At 49.3% G+C, this 18,951-nt stretch overlaps 1 protein-coding gene and 1 non-coding gene across 8 annotated transcripts in view; both read left to right on the top strand.

Moving 5' to 3' along the window:
* IL34 (interleukin 34) overlaps window positions 1-18,951 on the top strand; it is an 851,078-nt gene that overhangs the window by 408,642 nt on the left and 423,485 nt on the right. The gene's annotated exons all lie outside the window — the stretch shown is intronic.
* TRNAG-GCC (transfer RNA glycine (anticodon GCC)) lies at window positions 4,285-4,355 on the top strand. Its single transcript has one exon. It is a non-coding gene; the product is annotated as a tRNA-Gly (tRNA).

Genomic DNA, 18,951 nt, shown 5'->3' with positions numbered 1-18,951 from the left:
TCTTGACTCCGGATGGCATAGCATCTAAAGACGACCTGGTGAAAGCGATACGGAGTGCTCCGCGCCCAGAGGATAAAGATGCTCTGAGGTCCTTTCTGGGGCTCAGTGAGTACTACTCGAAGTTCGTCAAAGGATATGCGAACACTGGAACCATTGCGGAAATTGTTGCGCAAACATGAAAAGTACCTCTGGTCGGAGGAACAGGACTTTGCCTTTGAGTCAGTCAAGCGGGCCATTGCCGGGGCTCCGGTTCTGCAGCCGTATGATAAAGATCTGCGAAATGTGGTCACTGTCGACGCCAGTGCCAAAGGAGTTGGAGCCGTCTTTTGTCAACTTCAAGGGCGGAAGGAGAATACCATTGCGTTTATCTCCCGAACTTTGACCGACGCGGAGAAGAGCTACAGTACAATTGAGCGCGAGACGCTCGCCTGTGTCTGGGTGGTGGAAAAACTGAGGAATTACCTGTGGGGCAAGGTGTTCGAGATTGTCACGGACCACAAGCCATTGGTGTACATGATGGATGGGGAAGGTCGTGGCAACGGAAAGGCGAGTTCACGGCTGCTGAGATTGCTGTCCAAGTTGCAGGAGAATCACTTCACCATACGTCACATTAAGGGCGGCCTCAACAGCAGGGCGGATTGCCTGTCGCGCTTGCCGGTGAGTGGCACGGATGAAACTTCCCTGGATGACACCGAGTGTGTGGTAGCGTTGGTGGATGCGACGGTGATGTGTAATGGCTCCATTACTGAGAACGAGTGGCTTACTTGTCAAGAGGGAGACAATGTTATCCTTAAAGTGATGGATCACCTGATGTCGAAGAGGCCCCCCGTTCGCAACTTACAAAGCACCTCAGAAGTTTCCAACAGGTCAGTGAGGAGCTCACTATTGAAAATGGTTTCTTGAAACGACATGACTTATTCGTTCCACCGGCGGGGCTGCGAGGGAAGCTGATCAAAATTGCTCACAAGGGTCACCCGGGGAGCAGCGCGACCAAGAATATTCTGAAAATGTATTATTGGTGGCCAGGAATGAACAGTGACGTCTGCAACTACGTAGATCGGTGCGAGCAGTGTCTGAGGGCTGACAAGCACTGGAAGACCAGCAAGGGTGTACTGCAGATAGTTGACATACCTATCGGCCCCTGGATTAAAATTGCAGGGATAGAATCGTATCCAAACAGGAGAGTACCAAGAGGTATGCTGATGCAGCGAACAAAGCCAAGGTGAAGGAAATAGAACAGGGTGATTGGGTGTTGGTCAGGAAGCCGCACAGGGTGGCGAAAGGAGAGAGTGTGTATAGCCGGCCTGTACGTGTGCAAGGTGCGACCAAAGGGGCAGTGTGTCTAGAAGGGAAAGGATGGCGCAGCAAGGACGATGTAGTCAAGCTTAAAGAAGGACAAGAGGAAATACTGAGAAAGGGGTGTTCAGAACGAGAGGAGAGCGGTGACGATAGTGTTCTAGAGTGGCAAGGAGGGGGATGCCAACGAGAGAGCGTACGATCTGGAGGGAGGCATGGGCATCTCCATCAATGAAGGGGCAAGGAACAACAATGGTACCAGACGTGATGATGTTATGAATGAGAATTGTAATGCCAATGGGCGGACTGGGTATAGACCCAAGAGGGAGCAGGCCAGTGAGCAGGAGGCGTGTGGCACAAGCCAAAGTTCCAGCAGCACGAGCCTTGTAGGTTGTCCACGATCTTCTACCTTTAGTAGGTCAGGAAGAGAAATAAGAGTGCCTAGGCGATACGAAGGGTATGTTATGGAATGACAATGTTTTTGTTTCTGTTGTCAAGGAAGGGAGATGTTGTACATGTACAGTTTGTATGAGGTTAACCATAGAGTAACCTGACATAGTCTATTGTCTATTTCTCCCACCGTCACATGATTCCATGTTCCAATCAGGGGATAGGGCTTGTGTGATGTAAGGGGGGCGGAGTAGGAGATCGGAGGTGTGGAAGAATCGTTGAAGTCTGCTGATGTACGCTCGTGGGCCTCTATTTCACGAATGCGAATAAAGTTTACCAAATATACTGGCATCTATCATTTTCTTTGCCACAACAGAAGATCACCACCAAGAAGGCCCAGCAATCTCTGCCCCCAAACACCAAAAACAACCTCCTCGCTTACTTCCTTGCTTTTAACAGGAAAAAGAAAGGTTGTGCATGCACACTACAGAACTTTTTACAGCGCACGCAGGAAAGAAGGAAGCTATTAAGACATTGAGCATGGCCAAATACACAGCACTTGCTCACCTTATCTTTTAGTTATTTTTCGCCTCGTCAGCCTGGGGAGAACGCTATTCACCTACCTGGTTGATCCACCAAGCACATCTCTCTCCCCTATAGGACTCTCTCCACTTTCCTCCAGGGATATCTTTCTCCACCTCGGGTAAGCCCTCATGTTGCGCTGCCCGTATCCCTTCTGTCAGGCACAGATGAATCATGGGCACGATCGTAGCAGGTCTAAGTCTGGCAAAGACCTGAATTCCCTATTAATGTCCCAGTGATAGACAGAAGAAAAACCAGGAAGTTGTATGGTTTCCATGGCCCTTAAGATGTCCTGGGTATGAGTAGCTCTGTAATTTACTTCCTGTTTCTTTCTGCTGCAAGAGATGGAGACATCTTTTTTGTAATGACTGGGGCAACCACAAGGGACGTAGTGCTAGTTACACCTATACCTGGGAAACGTATGACCTAGTAACACTAGAGCTGTCAGGTTTCAATCACTGCGAGAGCATGGGTTTAGCTCACATAACACATTAAATCACACACCTGCTGAGAAGGGCTAGAAGTTAAACTATAAATGTGGCTTTAGTCAGAGCTCTTTCATGTGCAGAGCTGCTACTGTGAGCTCAGAAGGCGCGGGGAAGAAATATTACCACTACATAGTGTGCCTTTCTACAGACCTCTTCAATTGAATGGGAGTGCCCCTTGGACACACCACATTGCTGCGCCACTACTTTTGTAAACCATTAGTCTACTTTAGTGAAGCTGTGATGCAATCTTTATTTTACACTTTTTCTGATTTTAATATAATTTTACTGATGTCCCTTTTCATGTTGTTGATTTGAAAGAGTAATGTCACTTCCTGAAATGTCATTTTATATATAAGGCCTGGGCAATATTTAAAGAACATCGGTGTAATTCATGTAATTTCACTTAAGATTGTTATACGAAATTCTCATAATTACACGTGCAACAAACCTCGTAATTAAGCTCCAGTTGGGGCTACATTTTACAGTGAGCGTACATTAGCACCTGTTGCTCTCGCCATTTGTCTTTTTTTTATAGTGAAATGCGTCCTAATGCCACAAAATGACATTTCACTGAATTTTCCCAATATTTTTCATAATTACGCAAAAGCAAGTTATGCGAATTTCACAATCCTAATTACTATGTGCAGATCAGTTCTCACTCCTAAGTATTCTCTAAAATTGAGAACTCTGCAACACATTATACAAATGTATTCCCATTACAGCAGTAATAGCAACTGGTGCTACAGTGCAAATTAGAACCAGGAAACTGTTTCAGACTATGGCGGCACACCGCTCTTTTTCGAGATCTACTATTTGTAAACGAATTTCTTCCGGGCTTATCTGCATTTTGGAAACGTTAAAACCCTTCCCTTTTTGTTAGTTGCAGAATGTGTGGTAACTCCAAGGCCATAGCCCCGGGGATAGTGACGGCACCGCCGTTAGGACACAACTGCAGTGAGAAGAAGAGTCCTGCGTGGTTGTTCCTCAGTAAATGTAACTTGACATATTTAAAACTGTGGTGCTTGTCTGATATCAAATGCATTATACAGTTTCCGTCCTATTTGCCGCCTCTTCCTTGTATAAAAGCGGCGGGGTCACGTGACGGCCAGTTCCAATCCTGACTGTCTTCGGTTGGCTAAGGATTCGGCTGAAGTGTTTCCGTCAAGTTGCGTCTACTCTTCATTAACTCCCTAAACCCTACTACCCGCAGAGGCCTCTCGAGTGTACTTAGAGGGCTGAAGGTTTACCTTAGATAGCGCTTTACAAAAATCCTACAAAACGAAGCTTCCCATCGCAATGTGTTCTATGAAATTCACGAAAAGACTTAACTCTCTTGGCATTTTGTTTTCCTCGACTTCTTCAGTTCCCCTTAAATATCGATTCTTCCATGCCTTTTCCAAATACAATATTTATTTCTTCAACTGCTAACGTTTACGGCGTATTTAATACCCCTTGCTTCATTTAGTGTGGATACTGGCGATGCATGGACACTATATCACAGCTATCTGAACGGTGGTTGTCAGCTGCAGCATTGGTGGTTCAGTGGTAGAATTCTCGCCTGCCACGCGGGAGGCCCGGGTTCGATTCCCGGCCAATGCAAGAGCAATTATTTTTGGTGTTTTTAATGTAAAAAAAAAACAAAAAAAAACTTCGTTTTTCTTGTGACATGCGCCTGCTTTCAAAATGCGCACATTTCAAATTTTAGAACTTTAACAATTTGGTATGCTGTGGCAAAATGGCTGCTGTTTTCATAGCTTAAAGGGAGCACTGCAGATAGTATAAATAACCTTAAAAAAGCGGTGGATAAAACGTCTTTCTATTTAAAAAAAATGTATGTCGCACTATAGGTAATATTTTGAACAAAGAAAACAATCAATGTTAAAGAATTTTTAGGGGCATTAAAAAGCATTGCTTCGTCACTAATAAAAGGGGGCACAGCCCTAACCCAGTTCTTCCCACGTTGTACAGAAATCTGGCACGTATTATCATGTGGGGTGCATGTTACACAGCATGTCAAATGTTTTTGACGTCTAGTTTACAAGGCGATATTTATGCTATGGTCACAGGGTGACCAGAATTTCAGAATGAAACACCTGGACATAGCCATAGACATAGAAATAGGACTATGTTTTGGCCAAGGCCGGATTATGTTTTCTTTAAAAAAAAAAAAAAAAGGCATTGTCATTTACAATGTCAATAGCTTAAACTCGCGTCACTGCGAGACCTATTGCATTACAAATGCTTGTTTAACTTTGCATAGGTGCTATAATATAAAGCAGGCAGTCTAGTAGTGCCTACTGTAAGGGCAAACTTTCAGGACAAACAATGTGTTAGAACCATGGCCCAACCTTACATTATAGTCTGGGAAGGCGGGGTGGGAGGCATCTCTCTCTCTCTCTCTCTCTCACACACACACACACACACAAGGTTCAGAAACAAGTTAGACATTTGTCCATAAAACATTCTAGGCAGGCTAAATTCCAGCAGCACAATGGGTGATAGCAGCCATACATCTGTAGAAAAGGCGCTTTTTCCTTTGGTGCCATGCTTCATTTCTACAGTAATCTGCTCTCTGAAATGGTGGTGCAGCTTGCTCTGTTTTGTCTGCTAGCACATTTGGCTCTTGTATACACAGGTGATTCTGCTGCTTTAGGCAGTTGGTACAGAGTGCGGCTATTCAGGGTGAGGAAGTTGGCTATACTGTGGAAGGTAACACGTGCTGTGCTGTTTGTCTGGGTGGTGAAGTTTGCTCTTGTGCGGGCGGTAATACATGCTGTTTGTCTTGGTGGTGAAGTTTGCTCTTGTGCGAGCGGTAATACGTGCTGTTTGTCTGGGTGGTGAAGTTTGCTCTTGTGCGGACGGGAATGCGTGCTGTTTGTCTGGGTGGTGAAGTTTGCTCTTGTGCGGGCGGTAATACGTGCTATTTGTCTGGGTGGTGAAGTGTCCTCTTGTGCGGGCCGTAATATGTGCTGTTTGTCTGGGTGGTGAAGTTTGCTCTTGTGCGGGTGGTAATACGTGCTGTGTGTCTGGGTGGTGAAGTTTGCTCTTGTGCGGGCGAGAATGCTTGCTGTTTGGGTGGTGAAGTTTGCTCTTGTGCGGGCGGTAATACGTGCTGTTTCTCTGGGTGGTGAAGTTTGCTCTTGTGCGGACGGGAATATGTGCTGTTTGTCTGGGTGGTGAAGTTTGCTCTTGTGCGGACGGGAATGCGTTCAGTCTGTCTGGGTAGTGAAACTTGCTGTACTGTAGGAGGGAAAGTTATTTTCTTTGGGCGGTGATGCTCGCTCTGCTCTGTCTGGGTGTTGACATTGGTAGTTTTATCAGTAACTCGTTGCGTGCCGCCCGGAGCATTCTGTGCAGGGCAGTGAGGTGCAGTAGAGTACCGTTTACACCTGCCTCCGGCCCCTTGCTTTCCATATGCTCTAGGCTAGGGCGAACTGCTGAGAGTCCCAGAGAGAGAGGCGGCCCCTCTATAAGTGCATCTTGCGTGAGGATGGTGGGATAACCCAGTTCCTGCACAGACGTGGACGCTGGTTGTTAGAGATGGGAGAGCGTGTCTCCCTGTTGAAGGTGGGGGGGTCTGCGAGCACTGCATGACCCCTGTCTCCTGCCCTACACACTGAGCATCCAATGCATAGTAGGACGAAAGATAGTGTGAATATAAATAATATGACATTAAATACGCTGAATATGCATGTGCATGTGTGAATTTGAATGCGATTCCTTATTTAATGAGAATATCCACCGAGCGTTGATCTGTGAAGTTTTGTCATGAAAGAAGACTGCAAAAACAGACTTCCGGTGGAAACTCTCTAGTGGCCGAGCTGGATAGATTTATCTTGTTAATAACTATCCTTCAGTTATTGGGTTCGTGACACCCGGAACGGAGTCACCTTCAGCCCGGAGAAGTGGTGCGTGGGTCGGGTGAGGGAGGTGTAGGGCGGTGTTGGGTGAAGCAGAGTAAAGAGCTCTTGCAGGTGCCCCTTTAAACAGATCCAGTGCGCGAGACGGCGCCAGCACCTGGCTGCAGCCTGCGGTACATCCCAGGTATCTCTGTACGCCCGGGAGAGCGCAGCGAGAGACAGGCTGCTCCGGGAAGCGCGCGCACCATGTGCTGTAGTCTGCGACTGACGGCAGGTGGAGGCTGCAGGCTGGCACTCTATGTGCACACCGCTGGGGCGGGGGAGGGGTCAGGGGCTCCGGGCAGCACTGAATGTGCACATAACAGGGAGGGGGGAGGCCTTCGGGCTGCCAATGAGCGTGCACACCACCGGGATGAGGAGGAGGGCACAGTGCTGTGTGCACACCGCTGGGGCGAGGGGGGGGGGGTGAGGCGGGTTCACACGGGTGAGTGCACACCGCTGGGAGGGGGAGGGTTAGAGGCTACGGGCTGCCACTGAACATGCACACCACTGGGGGGTACAAAAGGGGGTGGTGATGGACGGAGCATCAGAACCAATCAAACACTCACACCCAGTCAACAGATCTGGGTTTGATCCATCACCGTTCTTTAGCCCACTCTGCCACCCCAGTTCAGACATGGCCATATGCAAATCAGTCTGACCCTGTGCCTCATGGGAACAGTCCAGCCCGAACTGCCAAGCCATGCCTTACCTGGACCGGAAACAAGCTTCCTAGGACCGGTTTCTTGCATTTCAGCCGTCTTCTGCCAGGCTTGCTTGAATCCAGTGGCAAAGTGAGCAAGGGACTCACGTCTGAGCATACCCTGCCAACTTATGGCGAACAAAGCGGTACAAAAGGGGGTGGTGATGGACGGAGCATCAGAACCAATCAAACACTCACACCCAGTCAACAGATCTGGGTTTGATCCATCACCGTTCTTTAGCCCACTCTACCACCCCAGTTCAGACATGGCCATATGCAAATCAGTCTGACCCTGTGCCTCGTGGGAACAGTCCAGCCCGAACTGCCAAGCCATGCCTTACCTGGACCGGAAACAAGCTTCCTAGGACCGGTTTCTGGCATTTCAGCCGTCTTCAGCCAGGCTTGCTTGAATCCAGTGGCAAAGTGAGCAAGGGACTCAACGTCTGAGCATACCCTGCCAACTTATGGCGAACAAAGCGGTACAAAAGGGGGTGGTGATGGACGGAGCATCAGAACCAATCAAACACTCACACCCAGTCAACAGATCTGGGTTTGATCCATCACCGTTCTTTAGCCCACTCTGCCACCCCAGTTCAGACATGGCCATATGCAAATCAGTCTGACCCTGTGCCTCATGGGAACAGTCCAGCCCGAACTGCCAAGCCATGCCTTACCTGGACCGGAAACAAGCTTCCTAGGACCGGTTTCTGGCATTTCAGCCGTCTTCAGCCAGGCTTGTTTGAATCCAGTGGCAAAGTGAGCAAGGGACTCAACGTCTGAGCATACCCTGCCAACTTATGGCGAACAAAGCGGTACAAAAGGGGGTGGTGATGGACGGAGCATCAGAACCAATCAAAGACTCACACCCAGTCAACAGATCTGGGTTTGATCCATCACCGTTCTTTAGCCCACTCTGCCACCCCAGTTCAGACATGGCCATATGCAAATCAGTCTGACCCTGTGCCTCATGGGAACAGTCCAGCCCGAACTGCCAAGCCATGCCTTACCTGGACCGGAAACAAGCTTCCTAGGACCGGTTTCTGGCATTTCAGCCGTCTTCAGCCAGGCTTGCTTGAATCCAGTGGCAAAGTGAGCAAGGGACTCAACGTCTGAGCATACCCTGCCAACTTATGGCGAACAAAGCGGTACAAAAGGGGGTGGTGATGGACGGAGCATCAGAACCAATCAAAGACTCACACCCAGTCAACAGATCTGGGTTTGATCCATCACCGTTCTTTAGCCCACTCTGCCACCCCAGTTCAGACATGGCCATATGCAAATCAGTCTGACCCTGTGCCTCATGGGAACAGTCCAGCCCGAACTGCCAAGCCATGCCTTACCTGGACCGGAAACAAGCTTCCTAGGACCGGTTTCTGGCATTTCAGCCGTCTTCAGCCAGGCTTGTTTGAATCCAGTGGCAAAGTGAGCAAGGGACTCAACGTCTGAGCATACCCTGCCAACTTATGGCGAACAAAGCGGTACAAAAGGGGGTGGTGATGGACGGAGCATCAGAACCAATCAAAGACTCAAACCCAGTCAACAGATCTGGGTTTGATCCATCACCGTTCTTTAGCCCACTCTGCCACCCCAGTTCAGACATGGCCATATGCAAATCAGTCTGACCCTGTGCCTCATGGGAACAGTCCAGCCCGAACTGCCAAGCCATGCCTTACCTGGACCGGAAACAATCTTCCTAGGACCGGTTTCTGGCATTTCAGCCGTCTTCAGCCAGGCTTGCTTGAATCCAGTGGCAAAGTGAGCAAGGGACTCAACGTCTGAGCATACCCTGCCAACTTATGGCGAACAAAGCGGTACAAAAGGGGGTGGTGATGGACGGAGCATCAGAACCAATCAAACACTCACACCCAGTCAACAGATCTGGGTTTGATCCATCACCGTTCTTTAGCCCACTCTGCCACCCCAGTTCAGACATGGCCATATGCAAATCAGTCTGACCCTGTTCCTCATGGGAACAGTCTAGCCCGAACTGCCAAGCCATGCCTTACCTGGACCGGAAACAAGCTTCCTAGGACCTGTTTCAGGCATTTCAGCCGTGTGGTGTGAGTGTTTGATTGGTTCTGATGCTCCGTCCATCACCACCCCCTTTTGTACCGCTTTGTTCGCCATAAGTTGGCAGGGTATGCTCAGACGTGAGTCCCTTGCTCACTTTGCCACTGGATTCAAGCAAGCCTGACAGTTTTTTTAGATTTGTATTCTGTATAACCAAATGAAGAGGTGTTTGTACAACTGACACCTGAACTCATGAATTTGACGGTGTCTCGTGAGATAATGAAGACAAGCGCGGTCCCGAAAGTGAAAGAGGATCGCGCCGGAGCATGGGGCTCTCTTGTCTTTATGGAGCCATGTGCTTAAACACATGGCCCCATAAAGATAAGAAAGTGTTTCACGACAGCCGTGAAGCAGGCCACCCAGTCCGGATCGCAAGCCAAAGGGCGGCAATCAAAAACCCTAATTTACAATGGCTGGCCACCGTTTAGCATAAACGGTGACACCAGCCAATGGAGATGAGGGGCTGGACTTAAAGCCCTCTTCTGAAAGTCCTTCTAAGCAATAAATCTCGCAGAGCGAGCTGCACATGTGCACAGCAACGCTAGGCGAGACCTAAAAATGTGTGTGGGTATTTATTTTTCACTGAAGGAGCCAAAGGTTACTGGTCTGTTATAGTTTTTAATTAGAATTACAAAAACCTTAGAACTTAACTGAAAAAAACAGAGGTACAGGGAGGTTATAGTTAGGCTCAGATTTTACTTGTACAAAACCATTGCAATTCAGCTGTACTAGTCACCTGAACTGACTATAACTTACAACCCAATAATGCATTACTTATGACCTCACATATTATATAACTCAGGACATGGTCTGTGACATCACTGATGACATCTCAAATGACATTACTGATGACCTCATCCAGTGAGCGCAGTTGTTTGTTTCGTAAACAAGAGTTAAAGATATATACTAAGCTACTGCATAAGTTAAATTACTATTATTTTTGTAGTACTAATGAGTGATACAGTTTCTAATATATGTCATCTGAGTGGCACTGTGACTATCAGTGTTGGAGTGGGTGTCTGAGTGGCTGTATGGGTGTGTGAGTGGCTGTATGTGTGAATAAGTGGGCGTGTGCATAGCTGTATGGGTGAGTGAGCGACTGTGAGTGGCTGTATGGGTGACTGTGGTGGCTGTTTGAGTGGCTCTATGGGTGAGTGACTGGGTGTGTAAGTGGATATATTGGTAAGTAAGTGGCTGACTGGGTGTATAGGTAGGATAGTGGCAGCTGGTAAAGTTTGAAAATGGTGAGGCGTAAAATGAAGATACCAATTTTCTATTAGTGAACAAACATGAGTAGACATAAGCTAAAGATGTTTGAAGACTGTAGCGTTTGCTGAGAGAGAGGCTAGGCCTTGAAGGGAGGCATGGTATTTTGTTGACTGGACAGGATAAGTCTGGTACCAATGGTGTAGACTAAAAGAGAAAAAGTCGAACAATCTTGGTGCTGGGTACTTTTATGATACGTTTTATGGTTCTACCACCAAATTACTCTTGATAGATCAACAGGACAAAACGTGTTTCATAGCTAGCCCTTTAAAATTATTCACAAAGGAACATCATTTTGTACTTCATGTGTCTTGTTTAGCCCAGTTCCTCTCTTTTGCTCTGCAAAGTGATGAGAAGAAAGACTTTCAAATCACATCATTAGAAAACACACGCACACAGCCATTTAACATTTCAGCCAGGGCAATGCCAAAAATCTTTTAAACTGGAAAGGAAAAGCTCACCAGGGCCTGCATATGTTAACTTTCAGTCAAGCACAAAGAGACATTCTAAAGGTTTGCATGGTGTTCTGCAGTCAGTCTGACAATTCCAACCCTTCTCTTATGGTTGGTGTTCAGATTCCTTGCTGCACTCCTGGCTCTTTTAATGCACCTCCTCAGGTGGCTAAAGGAAACAACAGGCTGCATGCACCACACAGTGGCACTTCACCAGTCCATCTGTTTTTAAGTTTTGAAACCAATTTCACTGGCGAAATTAAATCCTGACTAGAGTAAATGTTAGCGTACAGCAGCACCATGAAGTCCGAGAGGGAAAACAGACCTTGTGGCTGGTGTAAAGTCACTTTGGTAACACGTAATTAAATGTGCACATGTTGGCACCCTACTAAAAGTACGTGCCAGGAGTTGCTGATACAATTGTGCCACAGCATCTTGTCTGCACTTACAACTGCAAGATATTGATCAAGCTCACTTGGAAAGGCTGATCGGTGCTGCAGAAGTTGCTCTGCATTCAGAGAGATCATGCAGATAACAAGCCACAAATTCACACTTATCTGTAGAAAATAAACAGCGTCAGGGGCTAGATTCTAGGGTTGAGCTTGCCACCTCCATCTTCTAACCCCACCCACTCTCACAACTGGTCACAAGATGGAGTCAGTGATGCTTGCTCCCACCCCATCCTGTGAAGCCGCCCTGTTGGACATGAAGCTTCTGGAGCTGCAGGGCTTCAGCCAGAAATGTCCAGGGACAAACTTTCCACCCATGTTGTCAGGTGGTGGAGCTTAGCACGGGAGGCAATGATATTGACGAGCTGGTGACCTCACAGGCCTCAGGGCTTTGAGCTCATCCTCCCTGCTAATGGTAATTTGATGCAAGCCTTACTGAGTTAGCTGCGCAGGTGCAGCAGAGGACTGCTCGAGGAGTTTTGTCTGACGGCGATTTATTTTCAATACTACCCTAAAGAAAATCTTTTATTTTGGACTAGTGGATTTGAAAATTTTTTCAATAAGAAAAAGCTATTTTGGGAAGGAAATAAAGGGGGCGGAGCCACAGCACCCATGTGAGGGAACCACCCCTGGATAGTGGGTGTGTGAGTGGTTGTTTTGCACAGTAAGTATTTGTGTGAGTGGCTGTATAGATGAGTGAGTGGGCGTGTGAGTAGTTGTATTGAAGTGTGAATGGGTATGTAAGTGGTTTTGTGGATGAGTGAATGGATGTGTGAATGGCTGTATGGGTGAGTGAGTATCTCTGTTAGTAGCTGTATGGGGAAGTGAGTGGTTGCATGGATGAGTGAGTGGTTGTGTGAGTGGAGTGTGGGTGTGTGAGTGGCTGTATGGGTCTGTGAGTGGGTGTGTGAGTGGTTTTGTGAGTGTGTGAGTAGCTGTATGGGTGTGTAAGTAGCTGTGTGAGTGAGTGGTTGTGTAAATGACTGTATGAGTGAGTGTGTCAGTAGTTGTATGGGTATGTGAGTGATTGTGTGGGTGTGTGAGTGGGTGTAGGAGAGGTTGTATGGGGGTGTGAGTGGTTCTGTGGATAATGTAATTTGGGATGTCATCAATAATGTCACTGTCCATGCCATGAGTGGTGTAATATGTGAGGTCATAAGCAGTGCATTGTGAGGGCGTAAGTTATAGTCAGCTCAGGTAACTATAACTGCTGAATCTCAGTGGTTTTGTACGAGAGAAATCTGAGCCTAACCATAACGTCCCTGTAACCTTTGTTTGAATTTGTAAGGTTTTTTCATTCTATTTCCTAACTTTACCGACCCTATAACCTTTGTTTTTTTCAGTGAATTTCAACTTTTTTTTTATTTCCTAACTGTAACCTCTGAGAGTAGGGGTGTGAGGAGCTGTTTAGGAAGGTGAGTTGGATGTGTGAGTGGCTGTATGGGTCTCTGAGTAGGTGTGTGAGTGGGTTTGTGGGTGTGTAAGTGTGTAAGTGGCTGTATGGGCCTGTGAGTGGGTGTTTGAGGGACTGCATGGGTGTGTACATGGCTGTGTGAATGAGTGTAGGAGTGCCTGTGTGGATCTGTGAGTGGGTGCGTGAGTGTCTGAGTGGGTCTGTGAGTGGGTGCATGAGTTTCTGAGTGGGTCTGTGACTGGATGCGTGAGTGTCTGAGTGTGTCTGTGAGTGGGTGCATGCGTGTCTAAGTGGGTCTTTGAGTCAGTGCGTGAGTCTGACTGTGAGTGCATGAGTGTCTTTAAAGGTCTGTGAGTGGGTGGGTGTGAGTGGGTCTGTGAGTGGTTGTGTGAGTTTCTTGAGTGGTCTGTGAGTGGGTGACTAAGTTTCTGAGTGGATCTGTGAGAGTGTACAAGAGTCTCTGAGAGGGTCCGTGAATTGGTGCATGAGTGTCTGAGTGGATCAGTGAGTGAGTGTGTGAGTCTCTCAGTGGGTTTGTGAGTGGATGAAAGAGTTCGTGAGTGGTTGCATGAGTGTCTGTCAGTGGGTGCGTATGTCTCTCAGTGGGTCTTCGAGTGGGTGCGTGTGTGGGTCTTTGAGTGGCTGCGTAAGTGTATGAGTAGGTCTGTCAGTAGGTGCATGTTAAAAAAATTAGGTGAGCACACAGGAGTATGTCCTCGTGCCATTTCCCCCTGTGATGGTACTCCTGTCCAGTTTGCCTGCAGTCCGCTCACCTCTTTTGCCTTCGATTGTTTGCCTCCTCTGCTCATTTTCGGCTAGTTTTTCTGCCTCTTCTCTGCTCGCTCCTGCCCTCCATGTTGCCTCTTTCTGCTTGTTCTGCCCATTATTTTGCCTTTTTCTGCTCGCCCCTGACCTTTATTCTGCCCCTTTCTGTTCGTTTATGACCTCTATTTTGCCTCTTGCCGCACGTTTCTCATCTCTATTTTGCCTCTTTCTGCTTATTCTGCCCGGTTCGAGGCATGTGGGCTGCTGAATTCATATCGGTGCATAGATCGCCGCCTAGTGTTGGGTCCGGATGTTTGCACGTTGTTGTCCTGGAAGAGTCTTCGAAGTATCCTTGGATAGGTGACTCCTCCCCTGGACTACAGTGCGCATGGGCATCCTCTCCATCCTCAGATTGTTTTTTTCCGCCATTGGGTTCGGATGTGCTATCTTAACTCCAGTTAGGAAAAAGTTAGTCGAGGCCAAAAGGCCTTTAGTTCGCGTCGGTACTGTTCACTCGATCTGTTTCGACCCTACCTGTTAGCTTACTAACTTCGGAAACAACTTTTCGCTTTTTACCTGACCATCGACGACACCGACGATGGAGTCGAGGACACCATTCAAGAGGTGCCCGGTATGCAATGCGAAATATCCCCATATCGACGTCCACCCGGTGTGCAACAAATGCTTGTCGCCGGACCACGACGAATCGACATGCATGGCCTGTGCCCGGTTCCGTTCCAAGAAGACTCTACGGAATCGTCGAGCGGCGAGACTCGAAGCGCAGCACGCGGCACCGGCCCCGGCAGACATCTTCAACGCCGAAGATGTCGAGGAGTTGGAAGTCCTACCCTCCAATACGGGTTCCGAACATGACTCCGGTTCGGACGACGTCGACGAATCACTCTTTCGCAGAGATGAAGACAACGCCGAGGTAGGAGACGACGATGAGGCCTTAGGGGCCGAAGAGAGTAGCTCCAATGACGAGCAAGGCCTACCCGTTCAGACTGACGAGGGCCCAGTGCCACAGTCTATGGCTCCGGTCGAGGGATCGCCTTCGGGCCTTACCCGAGACCTATCCCGCGGTTCTTCGGCCCCGCCCTCGGGCCCGGCCTCGGACGTTCAGCGGCAGCCATTATTACCTACACCGGCTGGTTTCCCTTCTACCAAACCGAAACCGAAAGCTGCACCGGTACAAATGAAACCGAAACCGAAAGTGGCGCTAGTCGGATCGAGGCCTTCCACACCTTCGACGCCAGCGACACGCATCGGCACCGAGCGCACCAAGCGAGACTTCGGTGCCGAACTTGAAGCGGCCGACGCCGGAGTCGGCATTCGGAAAAAGGCCCTCGGTGCCATCAAACCTGCTCGGCTCTCGGCGCCGACGCCATCGACTCCTAAACCAAAGGTCATACCACCTGCTGCGTCTCACGTCGCTTCCACGGCAACACCGAAGCCTCCTGCATCGAAGGCGTCGACGGCCATTTCCGCCCCTCGACCCGATGACCCACCGGCGCCGAAAAAGTCCACGGCCGCCTCTACAAACCTGGTGGGCGCTAAGGTCTCGAAAGCGCTTAACGCGCGAACCGTTGCAGCACAAAGCAGCAAAACCCAAGCGGTCCTCCAGGACACATCGGGCTCCGGCCCACTAAAAGCTCAAACAGCCTCTTCGGCGCCAGCCAACATAACTTTTGGCCTGCTGCCATCCACGATCCCGAAAATGTTCCAACTCAGGACACGGGTCACCCACACCACGGTTACACCTGCTGAGACGTCTCCATCACGTTACATCGACGCCAACACCGGCAGGATGGTTATCCATGACCGGAGGATAACTTCAGAGCCACCCTTGGACCCTTTCAGGATCCCACTGAAGAGAAAGCTGCCTGTGGACTCAGAACCTGTGCTTTGCGAGTCTTTCGACTCGCCCTACCAAGACCCACTATCATTCTCTCCCACACACTCCGACACGGATGCGTTGGCAGACTATATGGATGACCAAGTCCCTTACCACGGAGACATGGACCCTGATGACCAACAGGACCCTGATCAAACTTGGGGCAACCCTGCAGACCCCAGTGCACCTCTAGATGCACAGGACCCTCAACTCTATGGAGCGAAAACATCTCCGACAGAGGACACTGCAGCGTTCAACGCTCTTATTGAACGTGCTGCAAATAATCATGACGTGCAGCTTCACTCTGACACCGTGGAAGACGACTTCCTTATGGACACTTTCGCTTCCTCGGAAAGGCATGTAAAGACTCTGCCCATGCTGAAAGGAGTCCTCAAACCAGCCAAGGACATCTTCAAGGAACCCACCAGGGCACGGGTGATAAACCCCAGGATCGACAAAAAGTACAGATCAGCACCTGGGGACCCTACTTACATCAGAGGCCAATTACCTCTCGACTCCATTGTCGTTGCGAATGCTCGCAAGAGGGCACACTCGCAATCAACAGGTGACGCTCCTCCCCCGGACAAAGAGTCCAAGGTTTTAGAGACCTCTGGCAAGCGAGTTGCCGCACAGGCTGCCAACATATGGCGCATAGCCAACACTCAAGCGCTCCTCGCTCGCTACGATAGAGCGCACTATGATACAATGGAGCAACTACTCCAACATCTCCCTGACCAGTTCAAAGAAGGTGCAGAAATTCTTATCAGAGAGGGACAGCTACTCACAAATGCTTCCATCAAGTGTGCACTAGATGCCGCAGACACGGCGGCCAGGGCCATAAACACAAGCGTCATGCTGCGACGACATGCCTGGTTGCGAATCTCCGGGTTCAAACCTGAGGTGCAAAATTATATACTGAACCAACCTGTCAACCCCGACTATTTATTCGGGCCGGAGGTTGACACGGCCCTTGAGAAAATAAAGAAGGACACAGACACTGCAAAGTCCATGGGGGCTCTCCAGACTCAGTCCTTTCGGAGCAGCTCCTTTCGTCGCCCCGGAAATAGGGGAGCAGGTAGAGGGCAGGGGTCACAGCAGACATACAGCAAAGGCAATGCCCAAACCACCTACGATAAAAACACCCGGGGTGGATATCGTGGCTCCAGTACAAAGGGCAGAGGACGCGGCTACGGCAACACCAGGTCCTCCCCCAAGAACAAGCAGTGACGCCCTCTCCCTTCCTCCCGACCACATAACACCTGTCGGGGGAAGGCTACAAAGGTTCCTGTCCACGTGGAACTCCATCACCACGGACAGGTGGGTCAAAGATATTGTCAAATACGGTTACTGTCTAGAACTAACCTCCACTCCACCCACAATACCTCCAAAAAACCGTCCTATGTCCTCAGAGCACTTAACGCTCTTACAGCAGGAGGTGCACAGTATGCTTCTAAAAGGCGCAATAGAGGTCGTACCCGTCCAAGAGCAAGGTACGGGGGTGTACTCCCTGTACTTTTTAATACCGAAAAAGGACGGGTCACTCAGACCTATATTAGACCTGAGACCCCTAAACAGATACATTCTTTCCGAGCATTTTCACATGCTCACTCTACAGCAAGTCCTCCCGCTGCTCAAGCAGGGAGACTTTCTGGCCACACTGGACCTCAAGGATGCGTATTTCCACATACCCATTCACCCATCACACAAAAAATACCTCAGGTTCACTGTTCAAGGGCAGCACTACCAGTTCAGAGTCCTTCCCTTCGGAGTGACAACGGCACCAAGGGTGTTTACAAAGTGCCTAGCTACTGTGGCGGCACATCTACGGAGGCAGCACATACACGTCTACCCTTACCTGGACGACTGGCTCGTTCAAGCAAAGTCAGCCCAGCAATGTGCCAGCCACATGTCCCGCACCATTCACCTCCTTCACAGTCTGGGGTTCTCACTAAATTACCCAAAATCCCATCTACAGCCCGCACACGTACAACAGTACCTAGGTGCGACTATAGACACTCTGGCGGCCACAGCTCAGCCAAATTTGGTGAGAATCAACAGCATGCAAATGCTGATTTCAAAGTTCAAACCTCAACACTCCCTTCCGGCGCGAGTGTTCATGCAGTTGATAGGCATGATGGCCTCCTGCATCTTCATAGTCCCACACGCGAGACTACATATGCGCCCGCTTCAGGAGTGCTTGGCACGTCAGTTGAATCAGGCTCAAGGACAATTGAAAGACCTAGTGTTGGTGAGCGGTCGGGCATACAACTCTCTGCATTGGTGGAATCCACAAAACCTTTGCAAGGGTCGACCGTTCCAGGAGCCTGTTCCACATATAGTACTGACAGCAGACGCGTCTCTCCAGGGATGGGGAGCTCATGTACTCCACTACACAGTGCAGGGACTATGGACCACACAACAGAAGAAAATGCACATCAACCTTCTGGAACTGATGGCAATCTTCCTAGCCATGAAGGCATTCAAAGTACATCTGTGCAACAAGGTCGTGTTGATCCGGACGGACAACATGACCGCAATGTACTACATACAGAAGCAGGGAGGGACGCACTCTCCACAGTTGTCTCATCTGGCTCAGAGCATGTGGAAGTGGGCCATTCAGAGGAACATGTTCCTCATGGCGGAACACCTCCCCGGCAAGGACAACCAAATGGCGGATCTGCTCAGAAGACACAGCCACCAGATGCACGAGTGGGAGTTACACCCATCAGTACTCCAGCCGTACTTCCAGCAGTGGGGTCATCCAGAGATAGACCTGTTCGCCACAAGCGAAAACGCAAAATGCCAAAGCTTTGCCGCCAGGTTCCCACATCCGCAGTCGCAGGGCAATGCGATATGGATGACCTGGTCCGGCAGATTTGCGTACGCTTTTCCCCCAGCACCGTTGATACCGCTGGTGGCTCGCAAACTCAGACAACACTCCCTGACACTCGTCCTAGTTGCTCCTACGTGGGCACGCCAGCCATGGTACACCACCTTCCTCCAACTTTCCGTGGTGCCGCATCAAAGGCTGCGGATCAAACCCGCGCATTTGACGCAGAACCATGGAGAGATTCAGCACCCAGATCCGCAACAGCTGAACCTGGCGATCTGGCTCCTGAAGTCCTAGAGTTTGGCTACCTCAACCTGCCACCTGACTGTATAGACATCATCAAGGAGGCCAGAAGACCCACTACAAGAGCTTGCTATGCAGCCAAATGGAAAAGGTTTGTTATTTACTGCGGTAATAATGACATTAACCCGCTGGACGCATCCATCCAAAACA

This window comes from Triturus cristatus, chromosome 12 (assembly GCF_964204655.1).
Source record: "Triturus cristatus chromosome 12, aTriCri1.1, whole genome shotgun sequence".
NCBI lineage: Eukaryota > Metazoa > Chordata > Amphibia > Caudata > Salamandridae > Triturus > Triturus cristatus.
The sequence above is the reverse complement of the archived record's forward strand: the minus strand, read 5'-3'. Positions and strand labels throughout refer to the sequence as shown.